Source organism: Diadema antillarum, unplaced genomic scaffold (genome assembly GCF_040938485.1).
Source record: "Diadema antillarum isolate AM-2024a unplaced genomic scaffold, OU_Dant_1.0 seq00000951_RagTag, whole genome shotgun sequence".
NCBI lineage: Eukaryota > Metazoa > Echinodermata > Echinoidea > Diadematoida > Diadematidae > Diadema > Diadema antillarum.
This window is the reverse complement of record NW_027271799.1, coordinates 247,501-269,375: the sequence shown is the minus strand read 5'-3', so window position 1 is coordinate 269,375 and position 21,875 is coordinate 247,501. Positions and strand designations below refer to the sequence as shown.

At 38.7% G+C, this 21,875-nt stretch overlaps 1 protein-coding gene across 1 annotated transcript in view; it reads left to right on the top strand.

Moving 5' to 3' along the window:
• The window catches only part of LOC139741752 (diacylglycerol kinase eta-like), a 169,320-nt gene that overhangs the window by 36,039 nt on the left and 111,406 nt on the right, over positions 1-21,875 (top strand). The gene's annotated exons all lie outside the window — the stretch shown is intronic.

Sequence of the window (21,875 nt, the reverse complement as noted above, 5' to 3'; positions counted from 1 at the left end):
ACCCCCCCCCCCCCCCCCATGGGCAAATGATCTCACAACTATGCCAATCAATCCCTCCGTATTCATTTCGATTGTCTCGCCCCGTAAACAGAGAATGGCAAATTTCATTAGGGGAAATGATCAGTGCCCGCTGAATTTGTAGGGTATCAAATATCACGTAGAATCACGCATGGTTTGACTGAAGTATCAAATGCAAATCTTCCCCCCTCCCCCAACAGAGAAGAAGTGTGGGACACAATTACGGCAATGAAGTGGGATCGCATTCATGAGATTCTTTTTTTGGTACCACTTGTGGTGCCCACATTTACCCACAAACTTTTATGTTATATAACACGTGTCCCAACATGAGTCTGAACACTACACTCTTGTCATTACATCCTGTTGGCTTTTGTGTTTGTCTGTTCTTGCTGCTTTTATATTGAAGAACATCTGAAAATACTTCAGCTGATATGTCATCATATAAAATGATTAATGTTCATAGACAAAATATTTAGAGAGATGACCACCACAGCTGTGAAGCTGTGAAGCATTTTAAGCAAAAATTTAGTTGTAGGAAGGCAGGAAAAAAAATCAGATTCTAAGATTTGAAAGGTTACACCTGTAAACCTACAGAGCAGCTGCTCATGTTGCCTCCCATCAACTGTTTTAGCCAATGCCCCGACTTCCAGGGGGCCAACTACTTCAAACCATGCCGGCTCTTTAACTGTGTGCAATGGTCACTCCATCAAGCTAAATGGACGTCGAGTGACCATTAGCTTCCGAAAATTAGCCCCGCGGACAAGCGGAATGAGTACGGTGCATGTAATGAGCACTCGTTCGCTGCATGCTGGCCATCAAAAATTAACTTGTTTACACTCCAAATTGGGTCGCCACCGAGTGCTATGCTTTCGGTGGTCGTCAGAAACCTGTGCAGGGGAAACTGTGTCACCCATGCAGATTGATGTCCCATTTTGATTGGGTAATAGTTATGGTGTAGAAGGAGATGGGATCTTCATATTTGCTGTGATGTGCTGTGGTGGTCAATTCCACCATGGCTTCATAGTATGCAATTTAAAGGTCCTGTTTACCTTTGGGAGCAGTGAATTAAAAAGTGTTCGAGATATCACATTTTATGCATATATGTGTAGGTCAGTTGTATCACGAAACATTCTATCTTGTAAAAATTTTGCAATGTAGCCTAAAATGTAATTTTTAGAGATATCACTGCTTTCTCAATAAATCATAACTGTAGATGGTTTTGTCTCGGAAACATTCTTATTACTAACTATTGTTCACATTTTGTATATTTAACAATACTTAACATCGATTATACTGATTCAAATTTTTACATTGGTTGTTTCTATTCCCAACTCACATTTTAGAACTATTTTGAAGCACTAATGCTTGGTTTCTGATTCATCTGCAAATTTGAAGGTAAATTATGCCTTTAAAATATGAATGAAATACAGAGCTGTATGTATCTTTTACCATGCATTGTATTTTTTCAGCTATGAGCTGAGATGCAGTGCATCTGTTTTGTCTTTATCTATGAAGTGAAATAAAAGCTGACAGAGTGGGGTAACCTAGTTACTCAAACAGTGATAGTCAAACACCCCTCCCCAAATAATCAAGGAAATGACTGCAGTGAGTGAAACACAAACAAATTGGTCTAGATCATTGCAGATGGTGCTATTATGATTACATGAAATTATTAGCTTTCTTTGCAAAGAAAACACACAAAAAAAGGAAGTAATTTCTTTGCTTGTCAGATAACAACCAGCTCTTGAGTATTGACTCACACAGACAGACCATGAAGTAATCCAGTAGGCCGCCCCCCCCCCCCAAAAAAAAACACACACACACACAAAATATTTGTGGTTTGGTGCTGTATCCTTGTATAATATCTTCACTATTCTTTGTTTTGTTAGCATTCATAAAGTATAAGGAAATATTAAAGGGATCGTACAGTTCTGGTTGAGACCTAAGTTCAGGTTTCTAACATTTTTAGGTGAGATAATGAGAAATCTCTTATGAAATATGAAAGAGCATGTAATTCTATGAGGAATTTAACATTTATTTGATAGAAATTGGTTTTGAAATGGCTGAGATATCCAAAAAAGAGCGATTCTAATAAAGTGTGGGACCCACACTTTGTAACGATTGCTTTGTTTTACTTTGTTTTTGGATGTTTCAGTCATTCCAAACCCGATTTTCATCAAATAAACTTTGAATTCCTCTTAAAATGGTATGCTCTGTGCTATAAGTGTTTTCTTGGTATCTCGTAAAAATTTAAAAGCCCAATTCTCATCTCCACCAATACTGTACTATCCCTTTAAGCCCTTTGTTGTTAATTGGGATGTAGCATTTGCAGCAGCTCCCTTAATTGCTTAATTTGAAAACAGATTCTAAAATTGCAAATACAGTTTAGGATACTTCTTGGGACAGGTGATACCTTGATCAAAGGTGGTAATCCTTCCATAAAAGACCTTCAGTTAATCCATTAAGTCCCTTGAAAGGCAAATTTCTGTGATACGTTTAAAAAAAAAAATCATGGTCTATGTTATTCTTTGAATTGTTTGTGTTTCCTAAGTTGGAAACAAAATTATCTTTCATTTGAACCTTTTTAAAAATAATAACAACAACAACAACAACATACATGTATATCTCTTGTTTTCATTGCAGTATTTCTGATACATACAGGTAGCTCTTGATTGCTTGATTTACTTTTGGATGTAAGTATGTTGTCGGTGCCTGTGTGTGTATGTATACGTTTGTGTGTGTGTGTGTGTGTTTGTGTGTGTGTGTTTGTGTGATTGGGAGGTGTTTTTTGTTTTTTTAAAGTTTAGGAAGTAAGCTCACAAGATCTCACATCCGTCATGAAGTTGATGATGAACTGGCGGTTATTGAACTGTGTAGGAATCCCGGAAGGACCTGCCATCATTTGGCGGTCATTAACCGGAGACAGAGCCGAGCATTGCTTAAATTAGCTTGATTACACCAATTTGCAGTCGGGAGTTCCTTATTGCGCCACGAGCCGAGAGTTGTCGCGATTGAAGACGGGGAAAATTACATTACGTAATGCCCCTCTGTAGCTAGAGGGCAATTTTGCGCTAATGAGATATTTGTTTACCCTAGCGACCATTGCTACACTCACTGCCGTTTTCTCAGAGCGTGCCCCACTTACCGCATACAATTAATAAGCTCGTAATTAGGGTATGCATTGTAATTTTTGTGCCCTATTTTGCCTGATTGGCATTTTGATGTCCTAGTAGTCTTTTTTCACTTTTGCATGATAGAGGCATAATAATAACAACATTAAATGTGGTTTTTGAAGCTGCCGCATTGCAAATGAGCGGATGTCATGGATAGTCGGAAAGCTCGTCAAATTATCGTTATTGTCGTAACTTGTAACGAGAGCCCTGATCGTAATGGGATGTGACCAAAGCAAGTATTTGTTGCATCAGTGGTCAATGGCATGTTGAAATACCAGTCAGCCGAACGGAAGGACTGTGAACTTTGATATGACACACAACAAATTTCACTTAAAGGCATTATTTACCATTTGCAGATGAAACAAAATCCCAGCTTCAGTGCTTCAAAATAGTTCTAAAATGTGAGTTAGGAATCGAAACAACTAGTGTTAAAATGTTAATTAGTATAATCAATGTTGAAAGTTGTTAAATACACAAAATGTGAACTTTTTATGATGAAATAGTTTTTAGAATAAACCATCTACAGTTATGGTTTATTGTAAACAATAGTTATATCTCCTTATATTTTAGACTTTATTGCAAAATTTTTGTATGGTAGGTTGTTTTGTCATACAACCAAACATACCGCATCAAATGTGATAATTAGAACATTTAAAAAAAAAGAATCACTCCTCCCATTGGTAAACAGTAATACTTTTAAGTTATGTCCCAGATGAGGTTGAGACGTGAAAATTTAAAAGCTCTTTGGTAGGGTTGCGGCAGATAAACAGCCTCTTAAGAGGAAGTACCTGTCTGCTGCAGTCATCACAACCCTCGTAATCTCCACGAGGGTTGCAAAGTCGATGGGTTTAATGAAGCAATCAGTGTTGTGTCATTTTTAAGTAGCTAACATTAACTGCGAATCAGTTCCCAGGTCAGGACTAGAAACAAACTTTGAATCTGAAAGTAGAAAGACATTCAAGTTAACTCCTTATGTTTACTAAGTAAACAAATTTACAATGATCCCTGACAATTTTTGACCCTATCCCATGCCCCCCCCCCCACTAGAACAACTAAAGTAACTGAATCTGCATTTTTAAAACGATAGCCTTGTTTAGGTACACACTGAATTGCATTACTGTATGATTACTGTCTTGTATACATTTTTAAACTGTAATTGTACTCCTGAGTGGTTACTTGGAAAGAAAGCCAAGCAACCATTAAGTATTTAGGATGTTTTTGTATATATGTTAGATTTTGTGATTATGGACGGGATTTTGAATTACAACTGTAGAATGAGGCATTGCATTGTCAGCATACATACTGTAGTCCAGTTGACAAAAATAACCAGTGATTTTTAGCTAGTCCCATGTGTGTTTTTCTGTGTGTAGTTTCTGACCATATTTGCTGTAGAAGTTTCAACTGTTCTCCATCTTTTTTTTTTTTTACATGATTCAATTCTTCATTTGATCAATATATCTTTGATGATCTTGTTTTGTAACTAATATGAAACCAATATTCTTTTCAGAGACTTGCATATTATTTATGGATGTGAAATGGGATTGGGACCATCGCTTAACAAGCTTGCTTTTAAGTAGTTCCCATTCTCCCTGTTTTTCTGTGCCATACCCTGGATAAGGTACGCATGATAGCTTGCCAGGAAGGAAAAAGTGAGCACCACGGCGCACATCATATTTGCAAGATCTTATCCGGCAATTGGATTTCGAAAATGCAACATGGGCTCATGTCTCACTGCTTTGCCTCTTTTCCCTCTCCCCTCCCCTCCCCTTCCCTTCCCTCCCTTCCCTCCCCTCCCTTTCCCCTCCCCTCCCTTTCCCCTCCCCTCCCCACCCCTCCCTTTTCCACCTATTTCCTCCCCTCCCCTCCCCACCCTTCCCCCACCCCATTCCTCTCCTTCCCTCCCCACTCTTCCCCTCCCTCCCCTCTCTACCCTCCCTTTCCCTCTCCTCCCTTCCCCTCCCCTCCCATCATCTCCCCTTCCCTCCCCTTTCTTCCCCTCCCCACCCCTCCCTTCTCTACCCCTTTCCTCTCCTTCCCTCTCCACTCCTCCCCTCCCTCCCTTCCTTCCCTCCTTCCCTTCCCTCCCTCCCCTCCCCACCCCTTTCCTCCCCCTCCCTTCCCCTCCCCTCCCTTCCCCTCCCCTTCTCTCCCCTTTTCTCCCTTCCCCTCCCCTCCCCTTTTTACCCCTCCCCTCTCTTCCCTTTCCCCTCCCCTCCCCTCCCTTCCCCTCCCTTCCCCTCCCCTCCCCTCCCCTCCCTTCCCCTCCCTTCCCCTCCCCTCCCTTCCACCCCGTCCCCTTCTCATGGCTTTCCTCATCACAACAGGAAGATGCACAATGATGACATATCTCTCTTCTCCCCCCTCCATTTTTTTTCTGAGAAGTAGCATCCATGAGAATGTCATTATTGAGACCTCTTGATAAGTTCAAAATAATGCACTCTGACATGTGCCCAGATGCAGTTGATGGTACACTGCGCATATAAGTCATGGCATAATTAATTAGTCCTTGATAGATCAGAGGGTGGTTTTGTCTTTATAGTCCTGGAAATTGGAAGAGAGCCTTTTCAAATTTCAGGCTGCGAATTGGGGGGGGGGGGGGGGAGTGGGTAATGAAGGGGATTAAAGGAGATGCACAGTGTACCCCCCCCCCCCCCAAAAAAAAAAAAGATAAAAGAAAACAAAACAGACAATCATCTACAGTAACCTTCACCTCTTTAAAACATTCCCCAAAAAGACCGTGCAAAAGAGAGAAAATTTCTTGTTTCTTTTTATTGAATATATATATGTATATATATAATGAATTGCTCTGTCTGCCACCCTCCGCCAAAAAAAATATAGTCACATTCACAGCAAAGCAGAAAAACTGCAAATAAGTTGATTTTGCTGAATAATATACAACTTGAATCTGTAAAGGTAGTGTGATACAGGCATCTTCGTAAGTACTGTGACATCAAACCAGTCAGAATGTTTGAATATGAAAAAAGGGGGAAATTTTTGGATGACTGTGTTAGATTTTTGTGGTTATGTTTCATATTTTTGGAGATGGATACATATCATTTATGTGCCAATACCTGAAGAGTTGCAAGTTCCATTATACTCGATGGGCATTCTTGCTGGGTTTTTTTTAATGATTGTATGGATATGCAGTCTTGCACTTGGATATTCCTTTAAAAAAAAAGAGAAGAGAGAAAAAAAAAGGAATGAAATATCTGCATTCAAGGTCCTCAGATGACAATGTTTATGAACTTAAATTTTTCATGGTGTGTGTCTGTGTTTTTTTTTTTCTTCCTATTTTTGTTTGTGAAGGAAACTTGGCTTTATTCCACTTGATATCAATTGTGTATGTGTGCAAGGCCATGCCTTAAGTCATCATTGGAAGTAACATCTGTCAGTGTCGAGAGAAAAAGACTGATCATAGCACGCGACCTCTTTGTATCCGTCTTTGTGTCGTTTCATTCTTCATGAACCCCCGACCACCTGAATGAAATTTTACAAATTGAGCCGAGCGGATTCTTCTGTTCAAGCCGCTTGTGCTAGCCGTGTGCACGACAGGCAGGCTTAGCATGCACGGATGGCAGATCGGATCAAGAGCGCAATTTCTGAATGACTGTCGTTGCTCTGACAACCGACAAGCATTCAACTATGATATCTTTTTATTGCTCAAAGTAGCCACCTTGCTGGCAACGTGCCACATTTCTGTAGCGGGTTCCGGATGTTGCGTAGTTAATCATTTCTTCTGCCTATGGCACATTATTAGAACAAGTGAGTATTCCATGAAGCATATATGTGATACTAATTACCACACTTATTAGCAGCAGTCTGATTCTCTCACAATTGAATTGTGTTAACTTTCAATAGGGACCCTCAGGGTCCCCTCATAGGGGTCACTACTACTCTTGATCAATATGGTTCATTGTCCTGTTTTTTTTTTATTGATTAATTAAAGGTCATTATTATTTTAGCATTATTTTCATGATAATTTTGTTGTTTGTTGAAAAATGTGTCATTGTCATGCCTTTTACAAAAATGCATTTGTACAGCGAGTGACATCTATCTACATAATCAACAGATCAATGCTGAGTGGTAATGGCCCAACATCAGTGTGCTTGGTGCAAATGTGGCTGACTTGAATTATACACAGAGTCAAATATCACAGTGTAAGAGAGAGATGCATGGATTTATGGTGGATAAACAGTTGCTATCGTGTATGAATGAGAATATGAATATTTGGCAGTGTAAGATACTCATATATGCTCTCACACACATGTATATGATATTAGTTATGTTCATGAAATATATTTGTATATATATATATATATATATATATATATATTCTAAATGTTTATATAAATCAAAATAGATATATAGATACAGTGATCTGCAGATAAATAGGGAAAGAGTTATGTGTTATCAAATGTGTATGAATGTGTGAAGAAAATTAGCCATGGTTGAGTGTGATGAGAGTGAGTAAAGGGAGGTCCAGAGACAAGAGCAAGAAAGGATAAGAAGAAGACTGGAAGACTAATAGATAGAAAAAGAGATATATGTAGAGAGATAGAGATAGGGAGAAAAAGAGAAAGGGAGAGATAGAGATCGGGAGATATGTAAGGAGAGATAGAGATAAGGAGAGGTATAAGGAAAGATAGATATAGGAAGAAATAGATGTAGGGAGAGATAGATATATGGAGAGATAGAGATAAGGAGAAATAGATATGGGGAGAGATTGAGATAAGGAGAGATAGGGATGGGGGATATAGAGATAGGGAGATATAGATGTAGGAAGAGATAGATATAGGGAGAGATAGATATATATGGAGAGATAGATATAAGGAGAAATAGATATAGTAAGAGATAGAGATAGGGAGAGATAGATAAAGGGAGAGATAGATATAGATATAGGGAGAGATAGATAAAGGGAGAGATAGATATAGATATAGGGAGAGATAGAGATGGGAGAAGATAAATATAGGGAGAGAAAGACATACAGAGAGATAGAGAGAGGGAAAGCTAGAGATAGGGAGAGAAAGGGATAGGGAGAGCTAGGGATTGGGAGAGATAGGGAGAGATAGAGATAGAGAGAGATGGAGAAAGGGAGAGATAGAGGGAGGGAGAGATAGATATACATTGTAGGGTGAATAGTGGGGTGGCTTAGTGAAATTATCGTGACACGGCGGACAAAAGCATGATTTTTTCACCAAAGGTACTTCATGATGTACCTTCTCAAAAAATAGGGTGCTCCAAGAAAATTGATGCTGGGAAGGAGGTCAGAGGTCAAAGGTCAATGACCTTTATTTGTGAAACAGGTTTTTTGGCTATTTCTCAGGTCAGGAATATCAAATCTGGATAAAACTTGGCAGGAAGAATATTGAGAACAAGTAAAATATTTTGATTGAATTTGGAGTGAATTTTCCAAAGGTCAAAGGTCAAAGGTCAATGAACTTTTTCTAAAAATCATGTTTTTGTTTATTTCTCCAGGTAGGAAGATTCAATTTTCACAAAATTTGATATGAATGTTGTATAGAAGGTACTAAGAGTATAAACCAGGGGTCAAATATAATTGTTGATTTGTGCATTGCCATGGCAACCCAAAACTAGGGTTTTTAATTGAAGTTAGTTACAGGAGGCTATTTTCCAGTTTGGAAGAGATTCCATTTGAATAGGTACAACTGATCGACGGGATGTATACAGGTTTGAAATACTTTTCATTAGTGTTAAGTGGTATGTTGCCATGGCAACTACATATATAGATTTTGGTTAAACTGAAAGGAGACTTCAGAACTTATGAATTTGAAGAGATTTCCATCAGGGTTGGTATAATTGATCAACAAAAAAGTCGCCAGACAAAGATTTGTCACCTTTATAGCATGTGGGTTGAGTGAATGCAGCAACAATAGTAGAACACATCAGTGAGAGTTTGAGGAAAATTGGACAATCCGTTCTAAAGTTATGAATTTTTGAAGTTTCTGCTCATGCAGTCGAGGCTGGATGAGAAGACTACTATACCTTGTAATGTCACATGTGTACAATGATATAAAGAATGAATAAAGACAATTCAACATAAATTATTTTCGCTTACAAAAGGATACTCAACTTCTCTTTCAGAAGGCAGGGGGAATAATATTACCCTTGACATACGTCAGTAGCAAGTCAAAGAAACTATGTGAACTTTATTCAAAAAGTATGGTTTCGTGAAATTCTCATTTTATTTTCCTTAGAATGTGCGCATGTGACATCATGCACTGTGGTAGTCTTTTCATCCCGCCGCGACTGTGCAGATACCTTAAAAATCATAACTTTTGAACGGATTGTACGATTTTTCCAAGCTTTCTGTGATGTGTCCTACTAATATTGTTGTATTCACTGAATCCATGTGTGCATGAAGGTGGACTTGTCCTCAAAAGAGCAGACTGTAAGCTTTAAAATGATGTATCACACAATTCAAAGGGATTCCCCTAACCTATCTAAATAATAATACCGGTACTGGAAAGAAAGCACACACTCTGGATAAGTATGAACTGAGAAAAGAGGCTGCATTGTCTATTTTAGCGTTTAATCTTTACCAAGCTGTCTCATGTCAATATGTTCGTCTTTTCTTCCCCCCTCCAATTTTCATTTGAGTTTGTCATTATCAATTTTTGATGATAAGAACGATGCCACAAGGCATTGTTTCTTAAAAATGCTTCACCTGCTCCTTCAGGTCCAAAATCTACATCAATATATATAATTTTCCTGATCTCCTCAACATTTTCCCAAAATAAAGCATACACCTTTTATGCATTGAGTCCTCCTTTTTGTGGATAATTAAAGGCAAAACCCCAAAATTAGTGCTTGAAAATTATTCTTAAGTGTGAGTTACGGATAGAAAGAACCTCTGTAAAAATGAATCTGTATAATCAATGTTAAGTATTGTCAATAACACAAAATGTGAACAATATTTCTATGATAACATGTTTCCAGACTAAACCGTCCGCATTTATGCTTTAATGAGAAAAATACTGATATCTCTTTATATGTTTGCTTTGATTGCAAAAACTGTATATGGTAGGATGTCTTGTGATACAACAGGGGGGGGGGGGGGCATTTCATGAAGCAGTTTGGTCAAATATTTTTCTGACAAACTGTTACAAACTACAGAAATCCTTGCATCTGATTGGCAGAGAGCAAATTTGTCCGACAACTTGTCAGACAAAATGCTTCATGAAATGCCCCCAGACCTACACATATTATGCATAAAATGTGATATCCTGAACATTTTTTTCAAGTCACTCTCCCAAAAGTGTATATATAGGACCTTTAAGTTTTTCTTGTGTTTGTTCCTGGCAGATTACTAGTACACAAATGCTCCAATCCATGATGACCTAACGGAAATTAAGGAAATTAAAATGAATATACAGCTGTACTGAAAACCAAAACTACAGATACTAATAACTTACTTCATTCTTCTCTCCCCACCCCACCCCTTCTTTTTGGTTTCTTGATATACTAGTAGATCTAGCTAACTTTGATAATTGTCATTATGTAACATCATCTTCAATTGACAAGGCGATAAAACTTAACAATCATTTCATTATGCTGCTGGACTAATGGGGTCAGTTGAACTATATTGTTTTTAATGTACTATACTTTTTCCTCCTGTCAATCACATGTATTATTTTGGGTGGAATGTATTTTGACATAAAGCATCATAGAATCAACCGCCTTTGGGGTCGGGAAATTTGTCATATTGTATTGTGATTTAGATTCTGCTCTATGCCGATTTTGTTTTATTTCTATCAACTTTTTAAACTCCCCCATAGACTTTGTTCACCAGCCAACTACATCTCACCCTCTTTGGATAATGTGAACCAATCAAACATTGCTTTTACTTTTTAATAACATGTCTATACATAGCTATCAGACCAAAAATATTCAAACCGCTTTAAGTCTTTATGAGTGAAATTACAAATATCAATATATTTTTAAGAATATTCAAATTGTCTCAATTCAACTTCATCTATGAAAACAAACTTTTAACCTTTTTAAACATTTGAATAACCCCCATAAGAAATAAGAAACATATAGAGAGGGGAAGTGCGGACTATAAAAATTGCTTACGGGAACCAGGTAATCCCTGCGCTAAACCTATGGAATTCACACAATCTTGGAGGAAACAGGTTAAATTTGTTAGGAAATATGTAGGGTAATACCCAAAACCTTAAGTTCTCAATGGAATATGCAGCTCTTCTACTGGTAAACTAGTAGTTCTGGGAGAAAAAATGAGCTGTGACATAGTCCTACACCTGGCTAAGTCATTGCCCAAGATTTAAAGTATCTGAGCCAGAGTCACATGTCACTCTTTGCCATTTCTCTACAGGAGGTAGACAGTACTAAAAAAAAATCCTTTACCAGAAATTATATCAAATTATTTAATGAAAAGGTGCTTAAGAAAACTGGACTATTCCAACACACCTCCCTCAGGTCTGCAACACAGACTAACCACCTGCTACCATAGGAACACCAGTAAATATGGTGTATTATTGGTAACATGCACATAATATGTCGAATTATGGGTCTGAATTTTAAGACTAGCAACCATGTACATTGCATTGCGTTGTACAGAAACCTGGCGAATGCCCTGTGTATAGTCTTTGAATTCAGACATTATTGTTATGTACAAATTAAGGGCATTTTCTCATTTTTTCTGTTAGCGGATTTCTTGGAGCACCCCCTAATTTTGATCCTCATGTATATACAAATGTCTGAGGAAAAAATGACACTTTTGTCCGGCATGTCACGATTATCAGTATATTTGTCACTAAGCCACCCCACTAGAATAAGGAGAGAGGGTAAAGGCCGTAAGTTCTAAAAGCAACAGAAGTGTGTGAATTGTAGCAAGTTGAAAATTAGCGTAGAAAATCTTTTGTGTTTTAGGTGGGAAGATAAGAGCATAGAGAAGAGTGTCTATGCTATGATCCCACGTGCGATTATTGAGACCTTGTAGAGAGAGAGAGAGAGTACCACTTTGGAGCCCCAAGCCGCAATCAAGCAGTATCCAGTGAGTCCTCTTTCTCTTTCTCGCTGTGTCTGTTTCTGACACAACCCGACGGTCCCCTATTTGTCGGCGGCGACAATGTCATGTATTATCGCCCCGTCGGCCTTGTGATGCCAATTTGTAATTAAAGCCAGGACAGGGATGCGATGAAAGGTCCGCCGTAAACAACTCACTGCGAGCTCACTGTGCCCCTCCCACAACACATACTGGAGGAAAATAGAATATATCTACAGGTATACATATATATAAATCAGAAGCTGAGATATTTTAGTGGTATGTGAGCCTCGGCTCACACGGAGATCGTCAGTATGGATGTTTTAATTGAAACCACACTGGAATAATTGGATATGGGGGATAGTTGGGGTGAGGGTTGGGGATGGGGTACAAGGTCCACTGTGGAAAGGGGGTTGGAGTACTTTGCGTGTGACTGCGTGCATGCAGACCGCATTGGTATGGTGAAAAAGTAAGCCCCCTTTATCCATGGCGCTTTTCGAGGCTTTGCCTGCGTATCTCCACCGTAATCAACTCCCAATCAGATATATACACTGGCATGAGTTCTGTGTATTTTTGCATGCCAGGCTGGTGCTTGCTGACAGATTTTTTGATGTTCTGCTTAGGCAGCTCCTGCAAATCTGCAGAAAGGTCAAAAATTAAAAGAAAGAATGAAAAATAAAACCAATTCAGGGGATATATTTATTCACATGTGTGACTGCATGAGATGGCCCCACAGTTTGTGTGGAGTTACGTCTTCCTGCTTTGTACATGCATACAAGACTCAGGGTATATTCTGTTGTACAATTTCTTTGGAGATTACATCATAAACATCATCTTTACTTGGGGTTAGAAGTACCAGAATTTCCTCATAATTAGTCCATGGTGAGAGAGGATTGCTGAACATTTCTTATAAACTCCTTCATTCTTCTTCTTGTTGGAGCTCACAGTATCTTTTGTCAAGCTTGTTTTTATCTACAAGAGGAAATGCATAAGTTACAGGAAGTCCATTCCAAGTAAAAAAAAAAAATGGCAAAAAGATAAAGATGACCCTTATGTTACCGCTGTGTTTTTTTCTTGCTTGTAACTGGGGCCCGTTGCATAAAAGTTACAATTATGGTAACTTTGCCATCCAATGGTAACTTCCATGGAATTCTTGATTTTGATTGGCTGTTGAGTATTGTTACCATGGTAGTTACCATTGGATGGCAAAGTTACCATAATTGTAACTTTTATGCAACGGGCCCCTGGTTGTGGCATGTGCTTAATGGAATATTTCTCACCACTTAGATTTTGGAAAATTTTGTGCATTTCTTCTTAACTCAAACAAAAATTGCAACATTGGAAAATTTGTGGAAAATATACAAAATTTGTCCAAAAATTACTCCCGTACACAAAGGTACGAATTAATAAAATCAACTGAAACAGACCCTGCGTTCAAAACTATACACACAAAATCCGCGTATGAATACATGCGAGGCATTTGGCAGTATAATTTCCTTTGCAGCATTACCACTTTGTATACAGTATAAAAAGTATATTCCCCCCCCCCCAAAAAAAAAAAAAAATTGGCAGAAGTTATTTAGAGTTGCAGTGACAAAAGAGCCAAAAGTATTCTATGCATTCATGAGGCACTGCTTGCATTAAATTTGACAATGAAGGTATATCCTGAATGGGAGCAGCATATGTACTAGACGAACAGAAAGTCTGTGCATGTCTGTGCAGCTCAGTGCTTCATATTTAACGCCAGACTTTTTGCAGTGAATGTTCTTTTTCCGTCGGACTGTGTCTCCGTTGACAGGTGTGATGCTACATAGCCCTCCTGCGGCAAGATCTTACAGTTAGGCATGGACAAAGAAATCCATGGTTATATTTATACATGCTGGCTGTGGTTTGTCGAAAGTCAGTGTGTATGTGTTAAAGGGTGTGTTCAGTTCTGGTCGAGGTGAAGAGTTAGCTTTTAACGTTTTGTGAGATATTAAGAAACCACTCTATGAGATGTCAAAGAGCATGCAGTTCTAAGGGGTATCAAAAGTTTATTCGATGAAAATCGGTTTTGAAATGGCTGAGATATCCAAAAACAAGGTGAAACAAAGAGATCCTAATAAAGTTGTGGCATGTCGCCTTTTATTATTAGCACATTTTTGGATATCTCAGCCATTTGAAAACTAATTTTCATCAAATAAACTTTGAATCCTTCTTAGAATTACATGCTCTTTCACATTTCATAAGAGGCTTTTCATTATCTCACTTAGGAATGTTCAAAACATGAATCCCTACCTCAACCAGTACTGTACAGTCCCTTTAAGTCTTAGTTCATTCAGTTTTTAGTATTCCATATGCAGCAGGCTTGCTCCTTCACTGTCGGAGCTTTGTGATGCAACAATGTGACATATTAGAAAATGTTGAATTCTGTAGCATGCAGAAATGTCAATATATGGTAGGCAGAATTTATTCCTTCATATTCTGTTTTTTCTACCAATGTTTGGACAGGAAGGAAATCACATTAATCATCATGCAAAAGCTGTTACGATCATAAAACATTTGTAAAAGCTGGCTGTCAAAACTACAACTGTTTGTCTTCTATGGATGATGTGATGCATGCCTTGCTAATCAGCGAAGATGCGGGGGAGGGGGGGGAGGGGGTGGGAAGTAGAAAAACATAAATCTCTTCATGTAAAATTATTCACTCCCTGTTAAAGGGTGATGATAGTCCGTGCTGCGGTTTTTATTGCGCCATAGATTTATGAGATCCGCCTGGTGTTTACGCGGAGTGAAAAGGAATGAAATCTTCGTGGCTGTAGGCCAGCATGGTGTCCATGCCTGTGTATATGTGTGTGTGTGTGTGTTAGGGATGTATGTGGGTATTTCATGCAGACACACATGCAAAACAGATGTGCGTGATATATTTCAGCTGATAAACTGTCTTACATCTTGCAATCATCAAGAGTAAAGAAAAAGGCGGAAGAATTTTATCCATCGGATCGAAGTAGATTATCCATGATTCATAGAAACTACTCTCCCATCTTTACCCGCCATTCATGATCTGCGCGACGTCAAAAAAAGAAAAAAGAAAAAAAGAAACTACTGCGGCCAGAAAGCGTTCCATCAAGAGCCTGCTGTAGCAGAAGAAAGCTCCCGTCAGTGAGTTCATGCTGGTTGCCATGGAGACCACAGTACGCTGCATGCAATGATGCGGTCATAAAACCTAATCCTGTGGATACGAGCTCAGGATTACATTGATGGCCTGATCTAAAGTTGTTCCATTGAATTCATCAATGGCTGTATGATCTTTTTTTTTTCTGAAGAGAAAAGAATTGTTAATGAACAGTGCGCAGACCATCATGGCAAAATGCCCAAGAGCTGTGTTATTTTGGTATAAACATTTTAATGTAATTAAACAAGGTTGAGTGAACCATGCTGAGCTGTAGCTTTCATAGTCTTTGTTGCAGGTGTCTGATGACTGAGATATGCAGTGGATGAATACATTATCACTTACTTTACTGTTGATTGGTTTTATTTCTTTTTGGTAAGGCCTATAGTTTTTGTATCTAGAGACACATGAATTTATCTTCTGAACCCTTGTTTACAATGTATGTGTGTGCTTCTTCTATCTCATTTGCAGCAAGTACTTTCTCAATCGATGTGAATGAGTTCATATCTACAGGAGATATGAAAATGCCACTTTTTGGACCCTTCCTAGGTCAAAGGTCATTTCTAATGGCCTTGACTCTTGATTGTAGATTCAGAAGATTCCAAAGAGTTTACCCCTACCTCCTACACACGTTTTTGATGAAGAATATTTTCCAACTGTAAAGACCCTTTGAATTCTCGCCTCCCTCCCCCTCTCTTTCTCTGTGCGTGTGTGCGTGTGTGTGTGTGTGTGTGTGTGTGTGTGTGTGTGTGTGTGTGTGTGTTGTATGAATGTCTGCACACAAGTTCTCATGCTTTTGTTCCCTTTATGTTTTAGGATACATACACACACACACACATGCACACATGAAAATACAGTGTATGTAGATGGATAATTGATATTTCTTTTCCAAATGTATCCATTTTTTGTGCAGGACCTCTTCTTGAAAATGCTGTTGACATCTTATTTCTTTTTTTTTTTAGATTTAGCTACAGTCACATAAATAGACAATTGACTGTATATGTTGAACACTTCTCATTATTATTTCTGGTCTTTTTAGCACCGTCCAAATTGTTTGCTTGCCAACCGCAAAACCAAATTTGGTGTTGCTAGTTTTTAGCAGGAACAAGCTGAGGCATGTTGGTGGATGTGTGCTACGTGAGGTTGTATAGATAATTCCGTGACATTTTCTCGGAGTTCTCTATCAGGGCTGGAATGTTGGTAATGAATGCAAATTTGTGACCGTGGGATGTATTACATCAGAATTGCAAAGTTGCCCTTTTATGGAGTATTTCCATATACTTTTCCCTCCTCTTCTTTTTATTTTTTCCTCCTTATGTTTCTGTTTTCTCTTTCTGTGAGGCATGTTTTTTATCATTTAGCAGGTCCACTGTTGGAGGCATGACCGTTGATATTCCCTACACGGAGAGTAAACAATTTGGTCTCTGATCGATTGCATTGAATGCATACGTACTGTATGTCTACTCTCTCTTAAAATTAGAGAATGTTAGTGTATGCCACTTCTGATGAAATATTGCACAATATCCTCATACCTTGAATATTTTCTTATGATGCATGTTTTAGTGCACCTGGGGTAAATTCAGTGAAATGGACCAATGGAATAGAACCAGTGATCATCACGACTATAAATCAATGATGACAGTAATTATAAAAGTGCTAGACTCCAAAATAGGCGCGGTCAGACTGGCAAAAGATCGAGAAGTTTAAGATCGCGAAGTTTAAGATCGCGAAGTTTGGGCCATTGGTATGCGCGCAAGAAAGAGTGCGCCGTCCGATGACTAGTGATTGTGACGTAACAATGCACGTCTGTACTTGACAATGGCCACACGCTTCGGAGACACTGCCTGCAAACAGATTGAGAAGTTTCGCGGGAAGTTTTGCGGGAAGTTTGCGGTCACACTGGCAAAACTTCGAGATCTTAAAGATCGCAATCTTAAACTTCTCGATCTTTTGCCAGTCTGACTGCGCCTAATGAGACATCAGTTTAAAGAACAAAGTTGTTCTAGATGGCTTGTGCAATGCATTCTTTTTCCTTGTTGGCAAACTGTATTTTCTGTGAAATGGAAACATACACCCTAGCATGCACTCTGTGTATTAAAAGTCACCAGGTATTCAGCAGATTGGTAAAATGCAGGATTCGTACTGTAAAAGTGGATATTTTAGCCTCCGAAATTTATTCATGCTGAGCTGGGCAAGATGAATATTGTACATATTCTTAATTCTATGGAATCAAGACATTAAATAGTGGTACAATATTACATTACAAAATTTTACTTCACGCTAGCGTCTGGTTGCACCAAATACTTGTAAATTTTAACACTGCGAAAATTTCCACTTTTACAATAGTGCCACAATATAGCAAGCCAAGAGATCCTTCTGATACAATGGACCATTCTGTGCATATGAATTATTAGTGTGGTTAACTGTATACTACATGTGTACATGTACTCTTGTGATGCAGAAATTATGTGTACCTGGAGTCCTCTGTACATGCAGCAAGAGATTGAGCATAAAAGTCGAGGTGACTGTGGGTACAAGGAAAAGGGCGGCAACTTCTCCTGAAATGAGTGTGAAACTTGGAAAAGATTGATTGGGTTTTCTTCTCTCTGAAAAGAAGATTTCCCAGTGGTTCTTTGAACCCTTTTATCCTATACTTTGTTCACTGAATGGTACATCCACTAGTTCTTTCTTTGTCAATCATCTGGAAGCTCAGTGTCGAAAGAGTGGAGAGTATAAAATCTCCCTAATCCGTATTATCTAACCTGGGATTTTATCACTGTCACAATGTGATACCACTCACACTTAAAATGAATGCCACAGAGAATTGGAAGTTGATATTCTTATATGCAGTATCTTATGTAAAACATGCATACAAATTGTGTTCTCAGTTTGTTTTATTTTGTTTTTTTAATTCTACTAATGTTTCATATTGACATGTACATTGTAGTTGTCTCTGTTCATGGATGATATCTAGAAAGCTATTTAGTAATGCTACCAGGATAATAGCTTCATACATATTTAGATGCTACAAGATATGCCAAATGTGTTTCATTAAAGTACTTGAAGTAATATTAACCCATTGAGGATGGGCTGATTTAGCTACAACACGCATTCTCCATTGACACCTGCCCGAGTATACTCTGGACTAGTCTTCAACTTGTTAAAACAAACTGTGACAACAACATTAAAACTCCATTACTGGACCGGATGCTGCAGATACGTTGTACATCAAGTTTACAGGTATGAAAGCCCCCAGTGGCTGGTGCCTGGTGCCTGGTTAGAGATGAGCTCACGTTTCCAAAACATCCGATCTACATCACTTCGTGGACAGAGTTGACTTAGCCAATGCGGTTTCCGTTTTTTTGTTCTTTGTTTTCAGTAGCTTTTATGATGAATTGGACCGTGCCGAGAAATCTAGGGACCGCCTTACAATCAATGACCAGTGGGGAATTCGTTTGCGGCAGACGCAGAATTCCACCAGAGTGCAGATAAAAAAGAGAGGGAAAAAAAGGAAGCCTTTCCAGGAAAATCCTGCAAAACATGTCGGGGTGCCGGCGTGGTGTAATCCGAAGAGGTGTCACCCTGCATCGAAGAGGCACCACGCAGTTAACGCTTCAGAGCAGCAGAAACTTGTTAAAGATGCAGGGTAGAATGAAATGTAGAATCGTCTTCCATGTACATGCATGGATAGCATTTTGTAGGACGGTTCGGTGCGGAAATGTGTTTGAGTGATCGTGAGAAAGTGTAGATCTATTGCATAATAAAACAAAGGGAATTTAATGCATCCTGAAGGGAGTACTTTCTCAATCAAAGGTGTGTTAGTGTGAATTATAATAAAGGTCATGAACTTCATGATTTCTCCCCTCCCCACCCCCATACATAAAGAATAGAATCTTTCATTTTAGCAACTGAAGCAAGTGAAATGTAGTAAGTATATAGAAACAATTATATTTAAGACCTAAATCTAGATCCTTGTCATTTGATTGGTTGTTTGATATTGATCATTTGTACCATTTTCCTATTACGGCTCCATATCCTTTTACATTTGCGATCTTGGATCCATGTGATTTGCTGCAGTTGCACACATGACAAGAGCTCGGTGCACTATGTATTTAAAGCGCCTACATTTTCAGTGTGCATGCAATGAAGCATTTTGACGGACAGTGTGCTAGTGTGTAGTTCTTGGCACCGCACTCTCTCGATCTCACATTATGAGTTCCTTCCCTCCCATTTCTAAATTTATAAAACATCAAATGACAAGGATCTATTTTTAGGTATCGTATAGAACAAATAATGAATGTCTTTTAAATTGTGCAATGCACAGAATTTTTCATTTGGTGACAGATGAAATTATTGATCCATTCAACGAGGTGCAACCAAGTTGAATGGATCCTTTCACCTTGTGAAATATTCTGTCTATTACACTCATAAACGTTCCAAAAATATTGCACATTGTTTTCATTGGAATAACTTCCTCCACTACTCCAAGAAGTGACTTTCAAAGAGATTGTGCATTTCTTTTAATGATAAACAACTGTTGTGATATAAATGTTTTTCTTGAACTTTGCATGAATACTTTCACCAGACCTGTTTTTACGTGAAGATTTTCACGCTTTTATCCAAAGAGAAATTAGAGCTTAAAGAGAAGGTGAAGTTTTGGTTGAGAAGGGGATTTGGGTTTTAACTTTTTGAGAGTTAATTAGAAACCACATATTGATGAAACATTATAGAGCATACAATTGTAAGAGGGATTGAAAGTTTATTTGATGAAAATTGATTTTCAAATGACTGACATGTCAAAAAACAAAGAGCTTGACTAGTTATTGTTCTCTCAAAATCAAGAACACTTGGGAAAGGGCACATCACCCGAAAATTTCTATGTAAAAATAAACTCTTGGTATTGACAACATGAACTTGAGTTCTGTTCTATTCTTTAGATTATTTCACCAACATATGGACTGCTTATTCTGTCTGTCTGTCTGTCTGTCTCTGTCTCTGTCTCTCTCTCTCTCTCTGTACACATATACATACAGTAGGAAGTTATGCATCAAATTTTCTTCATTGCAATATTGTGGCAAGATTATGTTGTGCTCTCAAAATGCTTCCCCGAGCTCTCCTTTTGAAACAGACATGTGCCGTGCAGAAATGTCCCTCTGGAATGCCGCATTCTTGGAAACGCCTAATTGTTGACCGGCCATGAACGTGTGGGACCCATCCGCTTTCTGTAGGCAGAGGATTTCCGTATGATGAATAAGTTTAGTCGGAGCTCAGATGTACTTTGCAGAAAAGCCATGATTCTTGGAATTTTAGGATTCGGTGACATTTTCATGCTTTATCAAATCTAGATTCTTATTTCTTCTGGGAAACCAGTTAAGCTTATTTTTGCTCATTCTCACTGTTCATTTAGAGATGAAGTCAAGTGGTACATTACGAAAGTGGAACAGTTGTGTACCGAAGAACATGTTTACCATAATAAGACATGAAAAGCCGGCTGTATTGTAATGATTTAGCAATGAGCAATAGAGGTATGTGAATATTGACTTGATTGGTTTAGTTATGAAATCAAAATGTAATGGGTGTGCCCCCCTCCAAAAAAAAAAAAATCCTGGAGGTGTTTCCATAGCAACCGTATCATTCATTGGCACGTGGTATGTATTAAACAAAGGAAGAATTATCTGCATTGAAGCATCGAATTGAAGCATTGTCTACGATCATGTTTATGTTTCATCCATAAGACAAGGATTGGATGTCCTTCATTCTGAAAAAATATTTCTGTGCTTCACTTAATCTCTATCAGATGCATGCTCAGGTGAATTCCTACAAAGGAGGCTGTAATCACCATGCCTTAAAGCAGACTTCTTCATCTAATTTGTCTGTAAATGCCAACCCAGCTAAGCTGAGGCCATCAAATAAACAAATGGTTGTGGCAGTCCTTACACAGAGTCATGAGGTTTCACTTATTTAACCCTTTGTGTGTGTTTAGTTCTAATAGACACAGAAGATCCTCATAGCATTGTTCACACAGTCCAAAGTCCCTGGTACAGAAAGGGTTAATCTTGTAGCGTGGGAGAAGCCCTCAAGGTCACTGTTAAGGAGCATTTCGACGCTCCGTTCTTCAATTTCACGCATGTGTGTGTGCTCCTGCTGCCCAATATCCTGCCGGGAATAGAGGAAAAGTTTCTTTTGCCTGCACTGTTCCTTGCCCAACAAGCAAATCTCAAGGTGCAAGAAAAACAGGTAGAAAAGATATCAAGATGGGAGAAAAAAAAACACCTTGTTCAACCAACTCTCCTTCTTCCCCCTCCCACAACGAAAACATTAAAGATGACGATCGATCCCTCTTTCCAGGAAAGCGCAAATTGCGTGCACCGCCGCAAGGCTCGCACTCGCCTTTTCTCTCTCCGCGGCGCACCAGCCCACAAGGTGGGGGGAGACTGTGTATCTGCACTTTATCGATAGCCACCCTGATGGATGGTGAGCTACTGAAGACTCCGACTTAAAGGTCAGG